Source organism: Mytilus californianus, unplaced genomic scaffold, assembly GCF_021869535.1.
Source record: "Mytilus californianus isolate M0D057914Y unplaced genomic scaffold, xbMytCali1.0.p SCAF_5, whole genome shotgun sequence".
Taxonomy (NCBI): Eukaryota; Metazoa; Mollusca; class Bivalvia; order Mytilida; family Mytilidae; genus Mytilus; species Mytilus californianus.
Window position 1 is genome coordinate 105,334,022 of NW_026262701.1, and position 21,922 is coordinate 105,355,943.

The following is a 21,922-nucleotide window of genomic DNA, read 5'->3' on the forward strand; positions in this document are numbered from 1 at the left end:
TTTACTTTCTAAATGAAAAATATGTGTTAAAAAGTCTTATTTTAGCCTGCCTTCTGTGGGCGTCGAGGTGGTAACTGCGCTATTCGGTAACTGAACACTGTGCTTGATTCATTGTATTTAGTAAGAAAAGTCTAACGATGAAGTTTACTTAATTGCTAATGCTCAATTATTTGTACATGCCTTCAAATTAGCTGGAGTAATTTAGCACAAAAATATTTTGTTTGTTTAAACAAAGTCCATTAAACATAAACAAGATATACCAGTAGGATAAACAATTGTAGTTGTTATCGTTTAGCTAAATAATCTGCTTCATAAGTATATGCAAATCAATTAAAAATGCTTTAATGATTCGTTTAAAAATGTGCGGTTGTCAATAGTATTGACGAGTTGAAACATTTCTGCAATATCGAGTGAAATGTTTACGCATTTTACCTACGAATCATCCAGACAATAGATAGTCACTGAATCTTACTGATATTCTAAGTACTAGCGGAATAAATGTTGCACATATTTTCCTTTTATCTCGTGATTTATTTGTTGGCTCAAAGTGTTACGACACTAAGTAAGTATAGATTTGTTTTAATTTTCAAGATTTCATTTATTACTGAGGTAGAGACAAACACAGTCGGCGAATGATTAATAAAGTAATTTAATCGTGATTGGAACTAACTTTTGGAACTAACCTAAAGTTGCCTGAATTTCGGGTTTGTTTTGCATTGACTGATAATAAATCATATCGAAAAACAAAAACATAAAAACAATAAATAGCTTAAAAGATAAAAAGATATAATCTAATAAAAAAAACAAAAATACACACAATACATAACTGACATTCCAAACGACTTCAATTATTAAGATTGTGAAATAAATTAGTAAATTCTACACTGACTCTCTCTGAATGTGTAGTTTATAATTGATAAGAAGCTAAGAATATAATTCTAAAATTAAAGCAACAGTGGTTTACCGATGTTCAAATTACATTTATCGATAAAGATAATAAAAATCAACGTAACAAAGACCACCCGGTCTTATAAATTTGGTTTGAACATTCCCGATGAAGCTAAATCTGTTGAAACAACTTCGGACTCACCAAATTTATAAAAGTTTTTTTTTGTAATAGATTAATTGCAAATTCTAGCAAATATATATTTTTTTCAATGTTTTTAATTGTTTTCATTTAAGTATGTGAAAAAAATTAACTATGTATAAAGGTAAAAGCCTTTTGATGAAGACATGACTATCTAGGCTTAGATATTACTCCCTTGTAGATAAAATATTTTTAGGAATCATCGAATATAAAAGTAGAACTAATATACAGACATTTGTATTTTTCACTTAATTTGAACTACTGTAACAGTGGAAATGAAACTGTAAATTTAAGGTATAGTAAATATAGCACATAAAACGATAGATTATGCACATAAAACGATAGATTATGCACATAAAACGATAGATTATGCACATAATTCTGGATTGAGAGTAAATCCGGTCCCACTAGTGGTACACGTCGTGTTTCTAATGACGGTTATTATAATTCACTTAAAGAATCCAAAATATTGAATTTTTAAGATTTATTGCATTAAAGGGAAACATCGCAAAAAAATTAAAAATAGATATTATGTTCATTATGTATAAAAAAGCACAAATTCATAAATATTAAAGTTTTATTCTGCTAGATAAGAGATCACCATCGATTTTAAACTGAGAGTATCAATTCTCTGCATGCTGCCATTTTGTCATCTTCCCGGTTTACGAAACCACTTGATATCTATAAACCACAAAGGACCAAAACCAGCAGTAACATAACGTAGTCGTAATTGAGTGTCGATATCTTGTCAAGCGTACGGTCGTTTTATTCGACAAGGAAAGCATAAACAGTTAACCGGGTCACAAAAATGATTATAATAGACATGTCCTAACAAACTAGATACGGAAAATGTAATTATTTTTTTTAAATAACTATGGTCTGTCGTTTTTTGAAACAAGAAATTTAAATGGGAATTAGTTAAAAAGTCAAAGTTTAAATCAAAAATATGTGTTCCATGTAAGATTGTTTTCGAAAATGTAATTTGTTCATAATTCTTTTAGTTTTATGTAATAAACTTATTTAAATAAATTCGTACCTTCCCTTATCTGATCACCAGCATGGCTAAAGGAATTATTCCCAGAGGTATTGTGAGGTGACATGTCCAGGTATTCAAGCGATTTCCGGTCGGGCTAAAAAATTCTTATAACAGACTTACATAATGCAAGTTCATGCATCGCTTCACTTCTGAGGGTATTGATCAATGTACACGGCCGATAACTTGTAACTTTCCATTTTAAAACTATCAGGTGTAATATACATCTTTGTCTTGCGTGTCCGATAGTGATATACTATAATCATTACTAAAGTCATACGCTTGTTTACAAATAACATTTCTGGTGTAAAAAATGATATTTATGAAAATCTAAATAATTCCAAAAAAAGATTTGATAAAATAAAAATCTATATATGTTATATTTACATATTTTCCAAGGGTAAATTGGGGAAAATGTAAGTATATACTCGTTGTCAATAATTATGGACATTTTGAAACATACAAATATTGATTTAACAAAAATGTACGCACTTGTCGATCATTGGTTTATACGCCTAGATAGAAAGTTACGGAACTATAGATAGTCGCAATTTAGAATATAAACATGTATATTGAATATAAGAGAGAAACATCCAGAACCAATCTGAATTAAATACAGGTCGATATCTAACTTGCTTTGGTTCATCGAAGTTATGGACATAGTAAAATCACAGATTTATATTTCAATTAGATTGTTCTCGAACAGTTTAAGAAATTCGTCATCATCACGGGTATAATGTATAATAATATGAACATGGTTCTATTACTACCTTATGCCAATTTTCCTGTTCCGACATGCATGTTATATTTATGCCACTGGACGTACACTAATGATCCCCAAAAAGCCTATATTTGAAGAAATAAAGAAATTCACTCCGGATAGACTGATAGTAGTTGTATTAACGTCTAATCAGCTAGGGGTTGATTAATTTATTATAGTTAGCTTGTGTGGGAATAAACCATTCCCAATATTGCACTTATGCATAAAATATTAAATGAGAGTAATATAAGAGAAAATATAAATACGAAAAGTCGCATATCTGGTAGAAAAAAGTCTCACCAACTATAAAATTTTACGTACAATTGTCATTCTAAATCGAAATAACGGACAGTCATTAAAATACATGCATGTACGCTGTCTTAAAAAGGGGTGCCGCAGTTGCATAGTATTCATCATCAATCTATTTCAAGTTTATATTTTCCTGTTATTTTTATAAGTTAACGCAGAGACATGTATATGCATCTCTAGTTAACGACAATCAACTATATAAATATCTGAATCTAATGTGACTTAACGTTCATCTCTTTCTTTTTTCTTTTTTTCTTTCTTTTTATTTGGGCAGGAACAAATACATTGTTAGATATATTGTTCCCAGGTTTGGAGGGGGATTAAGGTCAAGTCTATCGAAAGTTACAAAATAAGAACGTTGTATTTATGAATAATATTTACAAGAAGAATTCTGTTCTTGGACGTAGTTTTCTTTTTTTTTAGTTCAGTGATTTAAATTGAGAGAAAAAATCTAGTAAGAATTTAAATCGTTCCGGCAATCCCACGCCTAAGACTCCTCTAAAATCATGAATGTTCATGCTTCACCATGTTCAGAATTTTCTTTGCATTGGTACATTCTGTATCGGTAGTGATTAAGGTATAACAGAGCTACTTGTATATTACCTGTATGAGGTAAGGTGACGTCCCTTGAGGTCTTACGTATACAGGTTCACATTTATAATGGTTTCTGATATAACAAGGTTTTATGACATTCACACTTCTGTATGTTCTGTATAACAAATTCTTATCTTATTTTCAGACCGAATGAGGATGTGAATATTTTCCAGGAAAAATATTGAGTATCAAATTAATTTCGGGATTTTTTTCTTTCTAAACTATATTAATGTAACTGATATAATTTTCTCTGCACATTTAAATATTAAAGGTTACCGATGATAATTTAAAATAGGGCCAAACAACACTCTAGTGAAGATCAAAAGACTAACATAACATAATGCTAATGTTTTAATTATCGTGAATTTAACTACGCCTTTACCAGGCAGTGTCAGTATAATACACATTATATTTACACGGTACTAGCGGGAAATGTTTGCTAGACTGAAGCAAGGATTTGTATAGTAAGACAAATCCTTGACTGAAGTAAAAGGTGAGAATACAAACAAGCATTTTTATTACACTATCAGTTATAAATGTTTGTTCAACATATCCGTCGAAAAAAAAATTCATAAAAATATTCTATTGTATGATTTACTTTTATCACATGTGGAGCAGGATCTGCTTACCCTTCCGGAGCACCTGAGATCACCCCCAGTTTTTGGTGGGGTTCGTGTTGCTTAGTCTTTAGTTTTCTATGTTGTGTCATCTGTACTATTATTTGTCTGTTTGTCTTTTTATTTTTGGCCATGACGTTGTCAGTTTGTTTTCGATCTATGAGTTAAACTGTCCCTCTGGTATCTTTCGTCCCTCTTTTATTACAATAATCATATCAGAAATCCCTAAAATATTTATCGTACATTTTGATTTAAAAAGTTGCACGGCTGATCACTTTACTCACTTAATTATTAGTCGGTTAATAATTAACCGAGCTAGAAGAAGTCGGCGTCCTTCAGGGGCCAGCTGAAGGACGCCTCCGGGTGCGGGAATTTCTCGCTGCATTGAAGACCTGTTGGTGACCTTCTGCTGTTGTCTGTTCTATGGTCGGGTTGTTGTCTCTTTGACACATTCCCCATTTCCATTCTCAATTTTATTAATAGATACGCAAAATAGTCGTCGATGCGCTTTAAATCGCGTTATTAGAAAATTAACGAACAAGACTTAACATGAGATTAAATCCACTCCCGGCATGCAATTAGACTTAAACTAGGAAGTTCGAATAAATAAAATTAATAATTCCTAATTTTCTTCTTTATTAGTGTTCATATCCAGATAAACCTTGGTGAATATGTTTTTTATGGTATTATAAACATAATAAGATGATAAGTAAAAAATCGCGAATTTTCCCTTTAAGGCCTTATTGATCTGGATAAAAGCGGACGATTATCTATACTACTAACATAACGAGGTCCAATTTATTAGCCGGCATGACGTAAAAAAGAATTCAACTTTATATATTATTACTAAAGGACAATGGTGTTGATTAAAATTACACCATTCCAGGCCCTTTTTTTCCAATTAATAAATATGAACAATAATTAACAAGTTCTGGGTCGAATCCGATACCGATACCAATAGTACCTGTTACATGTTACCTAATCTGTACATTCTGCCTCTGACAGGCGCAACACCAAACGGTGTATTTGGGATTTGCTATATACACGGGTCATAATCACACCTGAACTTCGTCATTATACAGGGATTGCCACTACTAAATTCAATCATTGACCAAAAAAATATATCTACAAGTAGTTTCCGGTTGTAGTAAGAAAACCAGGACGGATTCAAACAGAACGATTTTGAAAGCAGAGAAAACTGTGCACCTCATAATCAGCATGACTTTATCAAATGACAGTACGAATACTAAAAATCCAGGCTGAAAATAAGGCGTAGGTACTTTAATTCAGTCACGGACCCTCGATGTTGCGGGTGTGTTCTAGTATGATTTATAATTCTTGTAGTTAATATAAAAACGAAAAGACTGAACAAATAATTCAACAAATACAGTAATCTTTACGATTTGTTTGTAATCATGTGTTGTTTTTGAATACTGAAATTGTCTGTCAGTTTTTTTTAGATTGTTCATATAATTGTCATGGATGCTAATATACATTATTTATTTGTTAATCTACACGTCTCTTTAAATAAATGGTCATTATAACTAGTATCGTATTTACAAATCAAATTAAGTGTCGATTTATAGTTTCAGAAATGCTTTAACAATTGCATTGCCCACTGAAAGTTACAAATGAATACTTAATATTTTGAATTCGTACATAACACGTTACTATTATTATGTAGAACATATTGTGTATGCTATTACATGTCTATTAATCCTATAGAAATTGATTTAAAACATTTCAATGCTATATGAGGTGTTATCTCTGATACTCATTTTAGAGATTGTGTGGCATAATTTACAACGTAATAATATAGTTCTATGTACAAGCGTATTAATTTCACCGGGTGTGTACTACCATGAGCAACACGATGGGTGCCACATTTGGAGCAGGATCTGCCTACCCTTCCGGAGTACCTGAGATCGCCCTCGGTTTTTGGTGGGGTTTGTGATGCTCAATCTTTACTTTTCTATGTGGTTACTGTTGTTTGACTTTTCGTCGGTTTTCGTTTCTTTCATGGCATTGTCAGTTTGTTTATCCCTTTGATATCTTTCACCTGTCTTTTGCAAAAAAAAGAAAGAAAATAAAAGACACGTCCAAGTGGCTATTGCCTAGAATTATGTTAACATTTCAACCATTTTCGATCACATCATAACAATAGATTAAGTTTAGCAATGACCGGGGCTTATAAGACAAAGCGTCCAAATTTTATCCTGACGATAATAAAAGTACACCACTGTAACATCATAATTTTAAAGAACGAAACTAAAAACGTACCAGAACGTGGTACATGTAATTTGAATTGTAATCTTTCAAGATATAGCCTATCATACATATAGTACTCTGCAAAAAAAAACCTGCTGAAATAAACTTGGTAGTGGTTAAAAAAAGAACAGATGTCACACGATCGCGTTTTTTTTTTTTGTATTGACAAAAGTGCAACCTTGGTGCTTAAATCTAAAAATAAAAAATATTAACAAAAATACTGAACTCCAGGGTAATTTGAAAAAGGGGAAATGAAAAAGTCAATAAATCAAGGCAACAGTAGTATACCGCTGTTCAATAGTCATAATTCGATTAAGCAAAAACAAATCCAGGTAACAAACTAAAACCGAGGGAAACACATCAACTATAAGAGGAAAACAACGGAACAAAACCTGATAAATTCAAACGTTAGACTATATCTACAAATGGAACAAATTGCCTGTTGCATTTCCGGTGATAAATAAGGGGAGTGGGGAATTGAAAAAAAAACTGAACGTTTTACTTTAACGATAGGTGTTTTTGCTAGTGTGTCTATACACCTTTTCGGTTTTCTTTGTTGACATATTTGTTTGTTTTTATAGTGATTAAGATTATAACACAATGTTGACTGTTGTACTCCTATTTTTGACATTTTTACCTATTATGTCTGTTTGTCTTGTTCACACATTGCTATCAATATAATGGAATTTTATGCGACTTTCATATAAGTGAGAGGTTAAGCTAGCTATAAAACTAGGTTCAATCCACCATTTTCTACCAAAGAAAATGCCTGTACCAAGTCAGAAATATAACAGTTGTTATCCATTCGTTTGATGAGTTTGATCTTTTGATTTTGCCATTTGATTAGGGACTTTCCGTTTTGAATTTTCCTCGGAGTTCGGTATTTTTGCTATTTGAATTTTTAATAACTTGTATTGTCTATAGTTAGGAGGAGGCACTTATCAGTTAGCATTTAATTGAATGGGTTGACTGTAAGCGGAAGACTGTTGACAGTGGAAATCTATAGATAGAAAAGTTACTAGCATTGCGGTTCTCTCAAATTGTGAATTAATTTTTGTTTTAGCACAAACACACGGGTATTGTTTAAAATTTCTGGAAACAAAATGATTAATATTTTCTTATGCTACAATAACGAGAGCATCTCTTATAATTTCAGGTTTGAAACTGATAAATCAATCCAAAGTACAATATCCTACAACAATCTGTTGTTCTTGTAAACGATAAACATACTTTTTACTTTCTAAAGAAAATATATGTTAAAAAGTCTTATTTTAGCCTGCCTTCTGTGAGCGTCCAGGTGGTAACTGCGCTATTCAGTGACTAAACCATGTGCTTGATTCACTGTATTTAGTAAGAAAAGTCTAACGATGAAGTTTACTTAATTGCTTATGCTCAATTATTTGTACATGCCTTCAAATTAGCTGGAGTTATTTAGCACAAAAATATTTTGTTTGTTTAAACAAAGTCCACTAAACATAGACAAGATATACCAGTAGGATAAACAATTGTAGTTGTTATCGTTTAGCTAAATAATAAGTATATGCAAATCAATTAAAAATGCTTTAATGATTCGTTTAAAAATGAGCGGTTGTCAATAGTATTGGCAAGTTGAAACATTTCTGCAATATCGTGTGAAATGTTTACGCATTTTACCTACGAATCATCCAGACAATAGATAGTCACTGAATCTTACTGGTATTCTAAGTACTAGCGGAATAAATGTTGCACTTATTTTCCTTTTATCTTGTGATTTATTTGTTGGCTCAAAGTGTTACGACACTTAGTAAGTATAGATTAGTTTTAATTTTCAAGATTTCATTTATTACTGAGGTAGAGACAAACACAGTCGGCGAATGATTAATAAAGTCATTTAATCGTGAATTTCGGGTTTGTTTTGCATTGACTGATAATAAATCACATCGAAAAACAAAAATATAAAAACAATAAATAGCTTAAAAGATAAAAATATATAATCTAATAAAAAAAAAAAAAAATACACACAATACATAATTGACATTCCAAACGATTTCAATTATTAAGATTGTGAAATAAATTAGTAAATTCTACACTGACTCTCTCTGAATGTGTAGTTTTTGTTAGGTTTATAATTGATAAGAAACTCAGAATATAATTCTTAAATTAAAGCAACAGTGGTTTACCGATGTTCAAATTTCATTTATCGATAAAGATAATAAAAATCAACGTAACAAAGACCTCCCGGTCTTATAAATTTGGTTTGAACATTCCCGATGAAGCTAAATCTGTCAAAACAACTTCGGACTCACCAAATTTATAAAGCGTTTTTTTTTTAATAGATTAATTGCAAATTCTAGCAAATATATATTTTTGTCAATGTTTTTAATTGTTTTCATTTAAGTATGTGAAAAAGTTAACTATCTATAAAGGTAAAAGCCCTTTGATGAAGACATGACTATCTAGGCCTAGATATTACTCCCTTGTAGATAAAATATTTTTAGGAATCATTGAATATAAAAGTAGAACCAGTATACAGACATTTTGTATTTTTCACTTGATTTGAACTACAGTGGAAATGATACTGTAAATTTAAGATATAGTAAATTTAGCACAGAAAATGATAGATTATGCACATAATTCTGGATTGAAAGTAAATCCTGTCTCACTAGTGGTACACGTCCTGTTTCTATTGACGGTTATTATAATTCACTTTAAGAATAAAAAATATTGAATTTTTAAGATTTATTGCATTGAGGCCACATTGATCTGGATGAAAGCGGTCGATTATCTATACTACTAAAATAACGAGGTCCAATTTGTTAGCCGGCATGACGTAAAAACGACGAATAAAAGAATTCAACTTTATATATTATTACTAAAGGACAATGGTGTTGATTAAAAATTACACCATTCCAGGCCCTTTTTTTCCCCAATTAATAAATATGAACAATAATTTACAAGTTCCGGGTCGAATCCGATACCGATACCAATAGTACCTGTTACCTGTTACCTAATCTGTACGTTCTGCATCTGTCAGGCACAACACCAAACGGTGTATTTGGGATTTGCTATATACACGGGTCATAATCACACCTGAACTTCGTCATTATACAGGGATTGACACTACTAAATTCAATCATTGACCAAAAAAATATATCTACAAGTAGTTTCCGGTTGTAGTAAGAAAACCAGGACGGATTCAAACAGAAAGATTTTTAAAGAAGAGAAAACTGTGCACCTTATAATCAGCATGACTTTATCAAATGACAATACGAATACTAAAAATCCAGGCTGAAAATAAGGCGTAGGTACTTTAATTCAGTCACGGACCCGCGATGTTGCGGGTGTGTTCTAGTATGATTTATAATTCTTGTAGTTAATATAAATACGAAAAAACTGAACGAATTATTCAACAAATACAGTAATCTTTACGATTTGTTTGTAATCATATGTTGTTTTTGAATACTGAAATTGTCTGTCAGTTTTTTTAGATTGTTCATATAATTTTCGCGGATGCTAATATACATTATTTATTTGTTAATCAACACGTCTCTTTAAATAAACGGTCATTATAACTAGTATCGTATTAACAAATTAAATTAAGTATTGATTTGTAATTTCAAAAATGCTTTAACAATTGCATTGCCCACTGTAAGTTACAAACGAATAATTAATATTTCTTATTTGTACAAACACGTTACTATTGTTATGTAGAACATATTGTGTATGCTATTACATGTCTATTAATCCTATAGAAATTGATTTAAAACATCTCAATGCCATATGTGGTGTTATCTCTGATACTCAGTTTGTACTATGTAATAATATAGTTCATCTATGCACAAGCGGATTAACTTCATCGGGTTGTACTACCACGAGCTACACGACGGGTTCTACATGTGGAGCAGGATCTGCTTACCCTTACGGAGCACCTGAGATCGCCCCCGGTTTTTGGTGGGGTTTGTGTTGCTCAGTCATTAGTTTTCTGTGTTGTGTTTTGTGTACAGTTGTTTGTCTTTTTGTTGTTTTTTTTTTACATGACATAGTCAGTTTGATTATCCCATTGGTTTCTTTCGCCTGTTTTTTGCAAAAATAGAAAATGAAAGACACGTCCAAGTGGCTAATGCGTAGAATTAGGTTACTTGAAATTACACCACTGTTGCATCATAACTTTACCGAACGAAACTAAAATCGTACCAGAATATAGTACATGAAAATTGTATGGGAGTCTTTCAAAATATAGCTTATCATACATATAGTGCTCTACAAGAAAATCTGCTGAAATAAATTTGGTGGTCATTGATATAAGAATAGATAGTCATACGATCGGGGTTTTAGTATATTGACAATAATTCAACTTTGGTGCTTAATTAAAAAATGGCATATTAACAAAAATATCGAACTCCAAGGTAAATTCAAAAAGAGTAAAGCCAATAAAACCTGGAAAAAACGAACGTTAGACTTTATCTACCAACGGAACGAATGTCTTTTTTGCATTTCATGTAAATGAATGAGGGGAAAGGGAACTGGGAAAGTGAAAGTGTAATGTTAAACGTTATTATTTATCAGCCTAATTATCTATGTTTTGACTGTAAAAAACGAAACGTCTGACTTTACCGATAGGTTTAATACACAGTAGCTTAATAACTTTTATGGGCTATCGTAAAAATATGGTGAGGAGTAGGCATTTATGAGCTAGCATTAAATTTGAATGGGTTGACTGTGAGCGGATGATGGTCGACAGTGGAAGTCTATACATAGCAAAGTTACTAGCATTGCAGTTCTCTCAAATTGTGAATTTATTTTTGTTTGAGCATAAACACCCAGGTATTGGGAGAAATTTCAGGAAACAAAATTATTAACATTTCCTTATATTACAATAATGAGAGCATTTCTTATAATTTCAGAACTGATAAATCAATCGAAAGTACCATATCGAACAACTTGATAAATCCATTCTCTTTGAAAAATTTATGTGATATGTATCTTCCGTTCATCATGTTACCAATTTAAATCTAATACTTATAATGACAGGGTTTTTGTTCTACCTTCCATATCAAATTACTTTTGTCACTCCAGACAACTTGAAATATATATTTTCCACAATCTTTTTGAACTATATGAAAACCTGCCATAGCTACCAGGATCTTGTGTCAATACCAAACTAATTTGACAAAAGCAGCAATTATGTATTCTTCGACAGACAGTATTTATATTCGCTATTTGCATACTATTGTAAGTTGTATGTATTGTATCATTAATGAGTTTTTTTGGAACATTTTTCGGAAATAATTAGTTATGATATGTTTTGCATCATAATTTTAATTTCGTCCATTAAAGAGACGATTCTTAAACTTTTTTTTTTCAACCATAAATAAAAGCGGACTATTGAAATAAAAATTCGCTTTTCAGCAACCAGTTTGGTTTAGTGTTGTAGCAATGGATCAAAGTCTCAAATGGTCTGGTTGCAATATTTTTTACTAATCGATGTAGAATGTTCCAAAATCCATAACAGCAGTTGCATTACTTCAACAGGTGTACAATCTTTCTGTGAAGTCTGGTGGATCTTGGTTAAAACTGTAGCAGAAGCTGTAAACTGGTACCTTCTTTCATAATAGAATTTGCATAACTACAAATATGTTTAATCTTCCTGTGATGTTTCAGAGACCTGGGTTGAAAACTGTAGGCGAAGTTGAGTACACAAATTAGACACCAACTCCCTCCCCCCACCCCCTCTTAGTTGGAAATGTCTTGCGAATGGGCTCAGCATGTTCAATTACTACAACGAATTTCAACTGAATATAGTGAATCAAAGGAAGGCAGCATTAGGTAGACAGTTTTGTCCATTGATTCAACCGGCAAAAAGTGTATACATGCTATGAGTAAATGATTTACATTCTATCTATAAAATGAGACTATTAACAGATAAAAAAAAATCCATATTCTACTGTTGCACGTGCTGGTCTGTCTATGTGTACCTATGTTTACCTGTCTATTTATATTTATTATTTTAACGGGCCGGTGTCACTGACTCATCGACAGTTTTCGTAAGTCATGTCGATGATTAAATAGATTGCATCCAGTCTGGAATACACACGCATTATTGATACTTTATAGCGCTTCGATACATTGTTTATTGTTTTCTATGGAACTTTTGTAGCTCTGAATAACGTTTTACCATATATCAAATGAATTTGGCAGCTAATGCTCCTGTCAAGATCGGTTATAATTATAATTTCGGGGTTAATTATTGCAGATAAGAACCCGCGCAAGCGCGTATAGAAGGCCAACTCAGATTTCATGTCTATGAACACCAATACTTCGACATTATCTCTTCAGATGAAAGGGTAATGGTTGATAAAAATCGCGGACAAAGTTTAATCAGGGTTTGTGTGGTCATTGTAAAAAAACAAGTCAATAGATTTTCTGCTTTTCATGGTGAATGACTGAAATTGGAAAGTTAAGGAATCTACAGGAATTTAATGTAAAGAAATATTTTACTTTAAGTCTTATTCATACCACTTGTCAGATTTATAGACATTGTGTTATAATATACATAGTGGAAGTATCTGATATCTAGAATGCATGACTGTTATACCGATCTGAATCTTAGAGGTCTGCTAACACAGACAATATTTTTACTTTACACGGAAATAAGAAGCATATTTAAAAACCATTTCACAGATTTGATTGATAGTATGCATGACTGATTGTATCAAAGTTTTTCTTAAATTTCGACATGTAAGTCTGTTTGTTATTTTACATGGCCACCAACACGGACAAATTAACATTGAACCCTATCGGAAATGGATTTAACCGTGTCCTTTTCTAAATCACTAAACCGATTGAAGTTATGTTCTATGGGGAGAATATAAGATTGCCCTTCCGAAACATTGCTTATATTCTTCTAAACTTAAACATCACGGTCAGTCGTTGTATTAAAAAACATCACCTTCTTTTACACCTAAGCACAAATTTAAACCAATGTGTATGGCCATATTGGAAATAACTGTCAATTAAACCTTAAGTTTAAAAATATCAACACTTTGAAATGATAGGTTATCAAAAATTATTTTTCTCTATTAAAAGTGAAATATAAAATCTTTAATAGATAATTAAAACTACAATACCCAAACAAAAGCATGTCTATTTTAAAACAAGGATAATCCATGAAAGCCATATAGCTTATTTCCATTTGGATCTTTAAAACTTGACTAATTTGTTATTCAAGGTATACAAAAAATTACTAGAAGATTTTAATGTAAGAAAATGTCCTGTAACTTTCAGTAACCTTATTTTCTTACTCTATTAGTATTTGATCTACTAAAATTATCATTGTAAATGTTAATAATATTTGTCTTCTACTTGGCAACTTAACTTACAAACTGCTTCCTCTTTATAGATCAGGTCCGTAACTATGAAAGGAGGTCAATCTTATTTTTGCAGATGAGTATTTATTATGTGAGGATTCTACTGGTCCTAAATTGGAGTGTTGCCAGGAATGTTCCATTCAAATTCGACAGGCGAAGTACGGGAGAACTAGTTCTATAGTGTGTCCACACATCTCCGTATCCAATTCTACAGAATACAATCATACATATTCTGCACTCACTGATGTGAAAACCGCTTGTGACGGAGTACAGTCATGTCAGCCCGTATCCTCGAACACATACGGTGATCCTCGTCAAGGTGTACATAAATACCTGAACGTTACTTATGACTGTTTGAAAACAGGTATGGTGCTAATGAATAATTTATTATGTGTATGAATATGTTATTGTGGAAATATATATTTTTTCCCTAGGTCACAGTGTTACATGCTTTGTCCTCTAAGATAAAGTAGCTAAATACTCTCGATCTACCTGAACATGAAATCATATCCCCCTGATGCAGAAACCCCTTTCTGAAATATTAAAAATACGACTCCGTTGTATCATGGTCGTGTTTATGTCAAAAACAGATGGCTATGTGTTCAATCCCCTTCTAAGTACGAGTTTAAAAATTGTGTCTGCTGCATCATCGCCTCGCAGTTCTCCAGCACGCGGCTTCCCGATTGGATGCAAGGAAGGTTAAGACCAACTAACAAAATGACGAAAGACACAAAGCTCCGAACTATGAGTACTCGAACTAATCGAAAGCTGTGGTTTTATTCTCCGGCGATATATTTATATCGTGTTTCTTTATCAATCACAATTATTAAAAGTATTTGATCAACTTATACAAAAAATACGTGTAGATCCCTATAGCTAAGCATTAAATGACCAATGAGGAAAACATACTTTTTTCTTTGAATATTTTGTTGTGACTATTTTTTTCTTTGACCAGTTAAGTTTTCATGAATCGCGTATTATCATCAAATGTTTTCATGATGTTATAGTTTATTCTTCACTCATTAAGGTGTATCAACCACAATTTTTACTATATAGAACTTTAAGTCCGTCCCAGATCGTACATTAAAGTCTTACTAGAACTATTGTGGTAATTTTCACCGTAAAGACAAATATTTCATCACAATTTTATAAGAATAATGCAATTATTAATCATTCAACGAGCAATTGTGTAATCGAGTACACCTGAATACTGAGAATTCGTTAAAATTACGGTTATTTAGCATCAATTGTTTAAAAAGCTTCTGGTGAGGTTTAAATGTAATTCTTTTCAATCCCCCGTTGCTTTATTTTGTGCGTAGTGACAAACAAAAACAAAACAAAAATCCTATAACTAGAAGTTAAAAATGACACATCAATATTACCATAACTGAAATGCGTTGTCAAACCATTTTATGTCAACATTTTGTGTATTGCACACAATAAACCGACGGAAAAAATCGACGCGATCGTCAAAGTTATTCCGTCTTCCCTTTGTCGTTTATCATTATCACTGAATGTAAGTTAACTATGGAACGCCACAGCTGTCTTATGTGGAACTCTGATATTACGTTATGTTGTTTTATTATCACTTGATGATATTTTGTCTTTACATAATATGGTTTTGACATTACTTAATGATGTTTTGATATAACTCACTATGGAATAGTCATTACTTAATGATATTCGATATTACACGATATGGTTTCGTATTGACTTGATACAGTTTTGTCATTACTTAATATAGTTTTGTCATTACTCGATGTGGTTTCACCATTATTTAATGTGGTTTTGTCATTAGGCAATGTGGTTTTAACATTACTTGATGTGTATGTGACTAAACGTAATGTATTTGTTTCATTACATGATGTGGTTTTTGTTTTTTCGTATTAATGATTTGCCAATTCTTTATATGGCTTTAACATTACGTAATGATGTTTCAAAATTTGACACTACATGATGTGTTTGTTTCAGTATTTGATGTGGTCCTGTCATTCTTTGATGTGGTTATCACATTACTTGATGAGGTAAAACCACGTGACCAATTCGGAAAAACTGGTTCTATTTTTAAATAGATTTCCATAGTTTATGTGCCTTGGATGAGTGTGGCCATCCATCGAGTTAGAGTTCAAATTAAAGTTCGGGTTACTATTCGAGCTAAACTTTGAGTTAGTCTTTGATTTCGAGTTAGAATTCAAGCCATTATTAGAATTAAAGTTCTAGTTAGCATTGAGTTTCGAGTTGAACTTCGAGTTTGAGTCACATTTAAAGGTAGAGTTCGAGTTACAATTCGACTTCAACTTTGAATTTGAGTCACCTTTTGAGATTAAAATTTCGAGTTGAAATTCGAGTTATCTAATATGAGTTCGTATTTAAATTTTCTATCGCGAATCAATGGCTTTTGCTCGGGCTTACGAAAAGAGGGCTCAGAGGTATGCGTACAAAAGATAAACAATGTTACAGTATACAAAACACAACATAGAAATTGAAATAAATTTAGATGTGGTGTGATTGCCAATGAGACAACTATCCACCAGAATTTAAATGCAGTGGATGTAAGCAATCATAGGCAACCGTACAGCCTTCAACACACTGTAAAGTCGGCTACAAAAGGCCACCACGTGAAAATGTGAAACAATTCAAACGAGAAAACTAACAGTCAAATTTATCTACGAAAAACAAATATGACACACATGAAACAACGACAACCATTGAACAACAGGCTCCTGACTTGGGGCAGGCACATATAGAAAGTGCACGTGGCGGAGTTTAACATGTATGTGAGCGCTAAACCATAACCTAACCTCGGACTGTAGTGTAACATCACAACATAAGAAAAAAATGTAAAAAACAGTTTCAATTGGCTTAACTCAATAGATCGGTATGACTGAGTAATATAAATCAATCGAGGGTGATCTTGGGTGCTCCGGAAGGGTAAGCAGATTCTGCTCAACGTGTGGCACCCGTCGTGTTATTCGTGAAAGTACAAACCCAGTGATTTGGTTCTATTTGGAGTTCACATTCGGGGAAAAGATGATGGGATTGTGGTTACGACAACTGGAACATATCCGTCGTCACCTGTGAAACAGATATTCCAAAACGTTTGTTTTTTTCAATTAGTGCGAGGTATATCAGAGAATGCATTTTATAAAAATAAAAGATTGATATTCGTATATGTTCAAATGATCATACACGCTAAAAAAAAATCGAAGAACTCTTATTTTATAAAATTGATGCTTTGTCGCTTAGTCCGATCCCCCCATTTCCCTGTAATTTGAGTGTGAGTTGATTTAAAGTGTCTCATTTGTTGACAATAAAGTACAAGTCTTTTGATTTGTGTCGAGCCTGCGACATTAATGTAGCGGCAGTGAGACACAACAAACCTATATTCCGTCGTCGGTAGTGGCGTCGGCGTCTTCATCATTTAGATCGTTAGGTTTCTCGTTTGAATTGTTTTAACATTTTTCATTTCGGGACCTTTTAGAGCTTATTATGTGGTACGAGTTTTGCTCATTGTTGAAGACCATACAGTCGCATATAGTTGTTTACTTCTACGTCATTTGGTATGTGGTTGAGAGTTGTCTCATCGGCAATCATAACACATTTTCTTATTTTTATATAAGGTTTTTTTGCATTAAATATTACCGAATTAAACTGTTTTGACATGATAAATTTGTAAACCTCCATGAATTGTTATAAAACTTGTATAGGAGTTATTCTTCAAAATCAAGATAAAGCATCTACAGAAAAACATTTTGTTTTTTTGGTTTTTTTTTTACCGAAAAATGTACCGATAAATGTACAGTCAACATTACGCTTTTACACTGACAGCAGCAATATCAGGCGAGACACAGGGTTCCGTCGAATCTTTTACGAATTTATTATAATATTGCTTCCATTTGAGAACTAATGAAAAAAAAACGGCAGGACCAAGTGGTTTGGGGATATCCCACTTATGTCCGAAATACTGTTAATTTTTTAGTACTATTTTATTATTTTTGTCTGCCGTTCCCCTTTTTCATACCAAATAACTCTGAACAACAACTCGAACTTTAATTTGAACTTTAACTCAATGGATAGCGATACTCATCCAAAGCACATTAAACAAACGACATATGGAAATCGGTTTAAAAATAGAACATATTTTTTTTCCGAAATGGTCACGTGGTTTTACCTCATCAAGTAATGTGATAACCACATCAAAGAATGACAGAACCACATCAAATACATTTTGAAACACATCATGTAGTGTAAAATCGTCAAATTTTGAAACATCATTACGTAATGTTAAAGCCATATAAAGAATTGGCAAATCATCATTACGAAATAACAAAACCAAATGTAATGAAACAACTACATTAAGTTAAGTCACATACACATCAAGTAATATTAAAACCACATTGCCTAATGACACAACCACATTAAATAATGGTAAAATCACATTGAGTAATGACAAAACAACCATATTAAGTAATGACAAAACTGTATCAAGTCAATACGAAACCATATCGTGTTATATCGAAACATCATTAAGAAATGACTATTCCATACTGAGTTATATCAAAACATCATTACGTAAAGTCAAAACCATATTATGTAAAGACAAAATATCATCAAGTAATAATAAAACAACATAACGTAATATCAGAGTTCCACATAAGACATCTGTGGCGTTCCAGTTATCACTTGATTTTTACAAAATATGAGCAAAACGACGGGTGCCAGTAATGGAACAAGAACTTCTTATTCTGACGGAGATTCGGCTGCGTCGCGAATTTTTTTAAAGAGGTTCGTGTTGTTTTTCCTTTAGTTTTTTGTATCATTTGTTTTTTGTTCGTTGTCTATGCGGTAACTATATGTTATTGACTTGTCTAGCTGTTGTTCTTAAAAAATCTTAAGTTCTCGTGTAGTGTTTTGTGGACATATTGGATTTTCATCTGTTTTCTTTTCACCATGCGCTTTCAATCTATGTGGTTTGTTTCCATATGCAATATATATCACTTTGTACGACCATCTATCGTATTTCTTACGTTGTATTTGTGGTAGGTGTTTTCAAAGAAAACTAAGTTGAAAAGATCTCAATTGTTCATCGCGATAATTAACTTTAGTATATTAAGAATAGATTTCATCGGATATTTTTAAAAGAAAAACTGAAATATTTTTTTTTTTATTCCTAGAATGTATATGAGTATTCAAAAGGAACATACAAACCATTTACGATCAATTTCACTGTTTGTTGTTAACGCATGCTAGATGCAAGGTCGATGAAAGGATCTGATGTATAAAGAGCTACAACAAGTTACACTAAGCTGATCAGCATCCTCTTTGATCGGTCAAATAAAAATACAGTAAAATTAATTTTTTTACTATGAAATCGATATAATTGCAGCTAATATAAATTTCTTTTTTAGCTATTATGTTGTATAGATGTAGATGTAGATATCTTATATTTCAGCAACTACAACAGTAAAGACAACAGCTAACATTGATCTGACTACGCCTGTTACTGATACAGACCTTTTGGCATGTCGCTGTCCTTGTTCTCTAGTTGGAGCTAACAAATGGGCATATTTGCGTGATCTAAATTTGTCTTTGGCACAATTAGAGGAGATATTGAAACCTGATCTAAATATATTACAGAAACGTATTGCGATAAATAAGAAAAATACAACCCTGAATTTACGTACCAAATATTCTGCAGCAGACGATCGTATTTCCGCCGTTTCCATTGGATACGTCGGAGCTACAATAATATGTCTGGTTCTTGCTTTTTTTGTTATCATGGATTTAATAGAATGTTTTCGCTGAAATTGTTTCGTTATAGAAAAGATTATGAAGATGTTCGTCTAGTCGTAGTTTTTCGTATTTCAACTACTTGTGAGTTTTGATTGTGCCCTTTGTATCGACTGCCTCTGGTTTCTTTTTCAAGATTCAACGCTTATCCATTGTATCTATAATGCTTAAAAAATCTTCCGGTGTTCTCAGAGCAGATGTGACATTTAAAGGACAACATTTAACAACTCTGTCACTTGCACCAAATAAAGAGATTCACAAAATCATCAAGAATGTTCCAATAAAGTCCTGTGAACTTGATCGTATTCCAAATTACCTTTCTAAACCTTGTCTGGATAGCTTACTTCCTTAGATCACAAAAATAATCAACAAATCGTTTGCTGAATCAAATTTTCCATCATCTTTCAGGAAAGTCATAGTCCGACCATCACTAATTAAAGTCTGACTTAGACAAAGACACATTTAAATGCTACAGACCAGTCTCGAAGGTGTTAGAGAATGTGATAGGAGTGCGCTTTAGAAATCACTTGAATTTTAGTTCTCTTTATGACGACATACAGTCAGCCTACCATGCTTGTCATTCATAGAAAACAGCTCCAATAACAGTTCATCACGACATTGCGCTAGTACTTGATAACAACTGTTGTGACTGTTATTGACCATCCGATTCCGTCTTGAATACTCCTACGGAATATTTGGTAATGCCCTTTCATGGATTAAGTCCTACCTAAGCAGCAGAACTCAAAGTATCTCTATTAACTCAGTGCTATCAGATATGCAGCTACAACCACCACGTAAACACACTACAACTTACGGGGAAAGACGATTTGACAAAGCGGCTGCAACTCTCTTGAACAACCTGCACTATAATCTGCGGAACTAACAGAAGATGGGAACTTTCAGGAAGATTGCGAATACTTACTTTATAGACTTGCCTATCAAGATTTTAACATTGTTTGCATATAAAAATGTATTTATTTTATCCCTTTATATTACAGTGTTAAGGCTAACTCATTTATGTAATTTTTTGTGGCTTTTCACCCCTTTTTATTTTATTTTTTGTACCATATTTGAGTTTGCTAATTTATATGATTATTTTTTTACTGTGTACATCGCTTAGAGTATTTTTTTTGGGATAACGTTCTTAATGGATATTGCATAATGAAAAAATGATAACCATGAAACTTTATTGATTTTATTTTTCACCAATGAAACAAGAATATCCAAATATGGTTGTGAACATGAGGTTTCATAGGAAACTAAATAATTTGTATGATTTAAAATAAGTATCAAAATTTACTGTCAATAATTAAAGTATATCGATAATTAGGTAGATTGCCTATTGCATATATTCAGCAAATTATTAAATATTAGAGAGCAACTTTGATGAAATATTTAATCGAAGTTTTGAGAAGGTGTTCTTAAATGTTAAGATACAGATATTTGATTATGTTAAGTTGAGCCAGACTGTAGTTATTGTGGGTCTTTTTCTTTTGCAATTGAAAGAAAGAATGTGTATTGTATTCATTGCTGAATTTATAGTTCTGCAAATTCAACTAGAAGTTAGTTTTATAGATATAAGGAAAGTACTCATAATTTCCAATTTTATTAAGATAGACTAGTTAGCTATGTATGATTTGTTATTTAGTGTGTGCGTTTTGTTGCCTATTATATCGTTATTATTGAGTTATGTGCCTTTCTTGTACTGGTTTTTATTGAATGTTCTCTTATGTGTGTTTTGTTCTTCGAATGATCGAGTTTAAAAAGATGGAGGATAAAAACTAAACAAAAGTTAGTTGAAACCCGCCACATTTTCAAGTGCCTGTACTAACACTTCATCAAAAATACGAGGCTGGTTACTTGAACAAAGCCAAAGTGTGGTTTACAATATGTAGGACAAACAAGATGGGAATTTAGACGAACACTGGAACATCTATACCGCTTCCAAAAACCTAAGAAATTCAAAAGTTAAATTTACCAACATTTAGGTAAACACAATCACAATATAAGATTCCAACCACTCGAAACGATCCAGAAACAACAAGCACAATCGCATAAACAATTTGAAGATTCCCGTAAAATTATCAAACTGTCTTGTATTTAACGACTTCAGACAGC

At 32.2% G+C, this 21,922-nt stretch overlaps 1 long non-coding RNA gene across 1 annotated transcript; it reads left to right on the plus strand.

Moving 5' to 3' along the window:
- Window positions 1-423: 423 nt before the first annotated feature.
- LOC127700456 (uncharacterized) lies at window positions 424-21,534 on the plus strand. Its single transcript, XR_007981583.1, has 3 exons — window positions 424-562; window positions 14,091-14,378; window positions 19,467-21,534. It is a non-coding gene; the product is annotated as an uncharacterized LOC127700456 (long non-coding RNA).
- The last annotated feature ends 388 nt before the right edge of the window (window positions 21,535-21,922 follow it).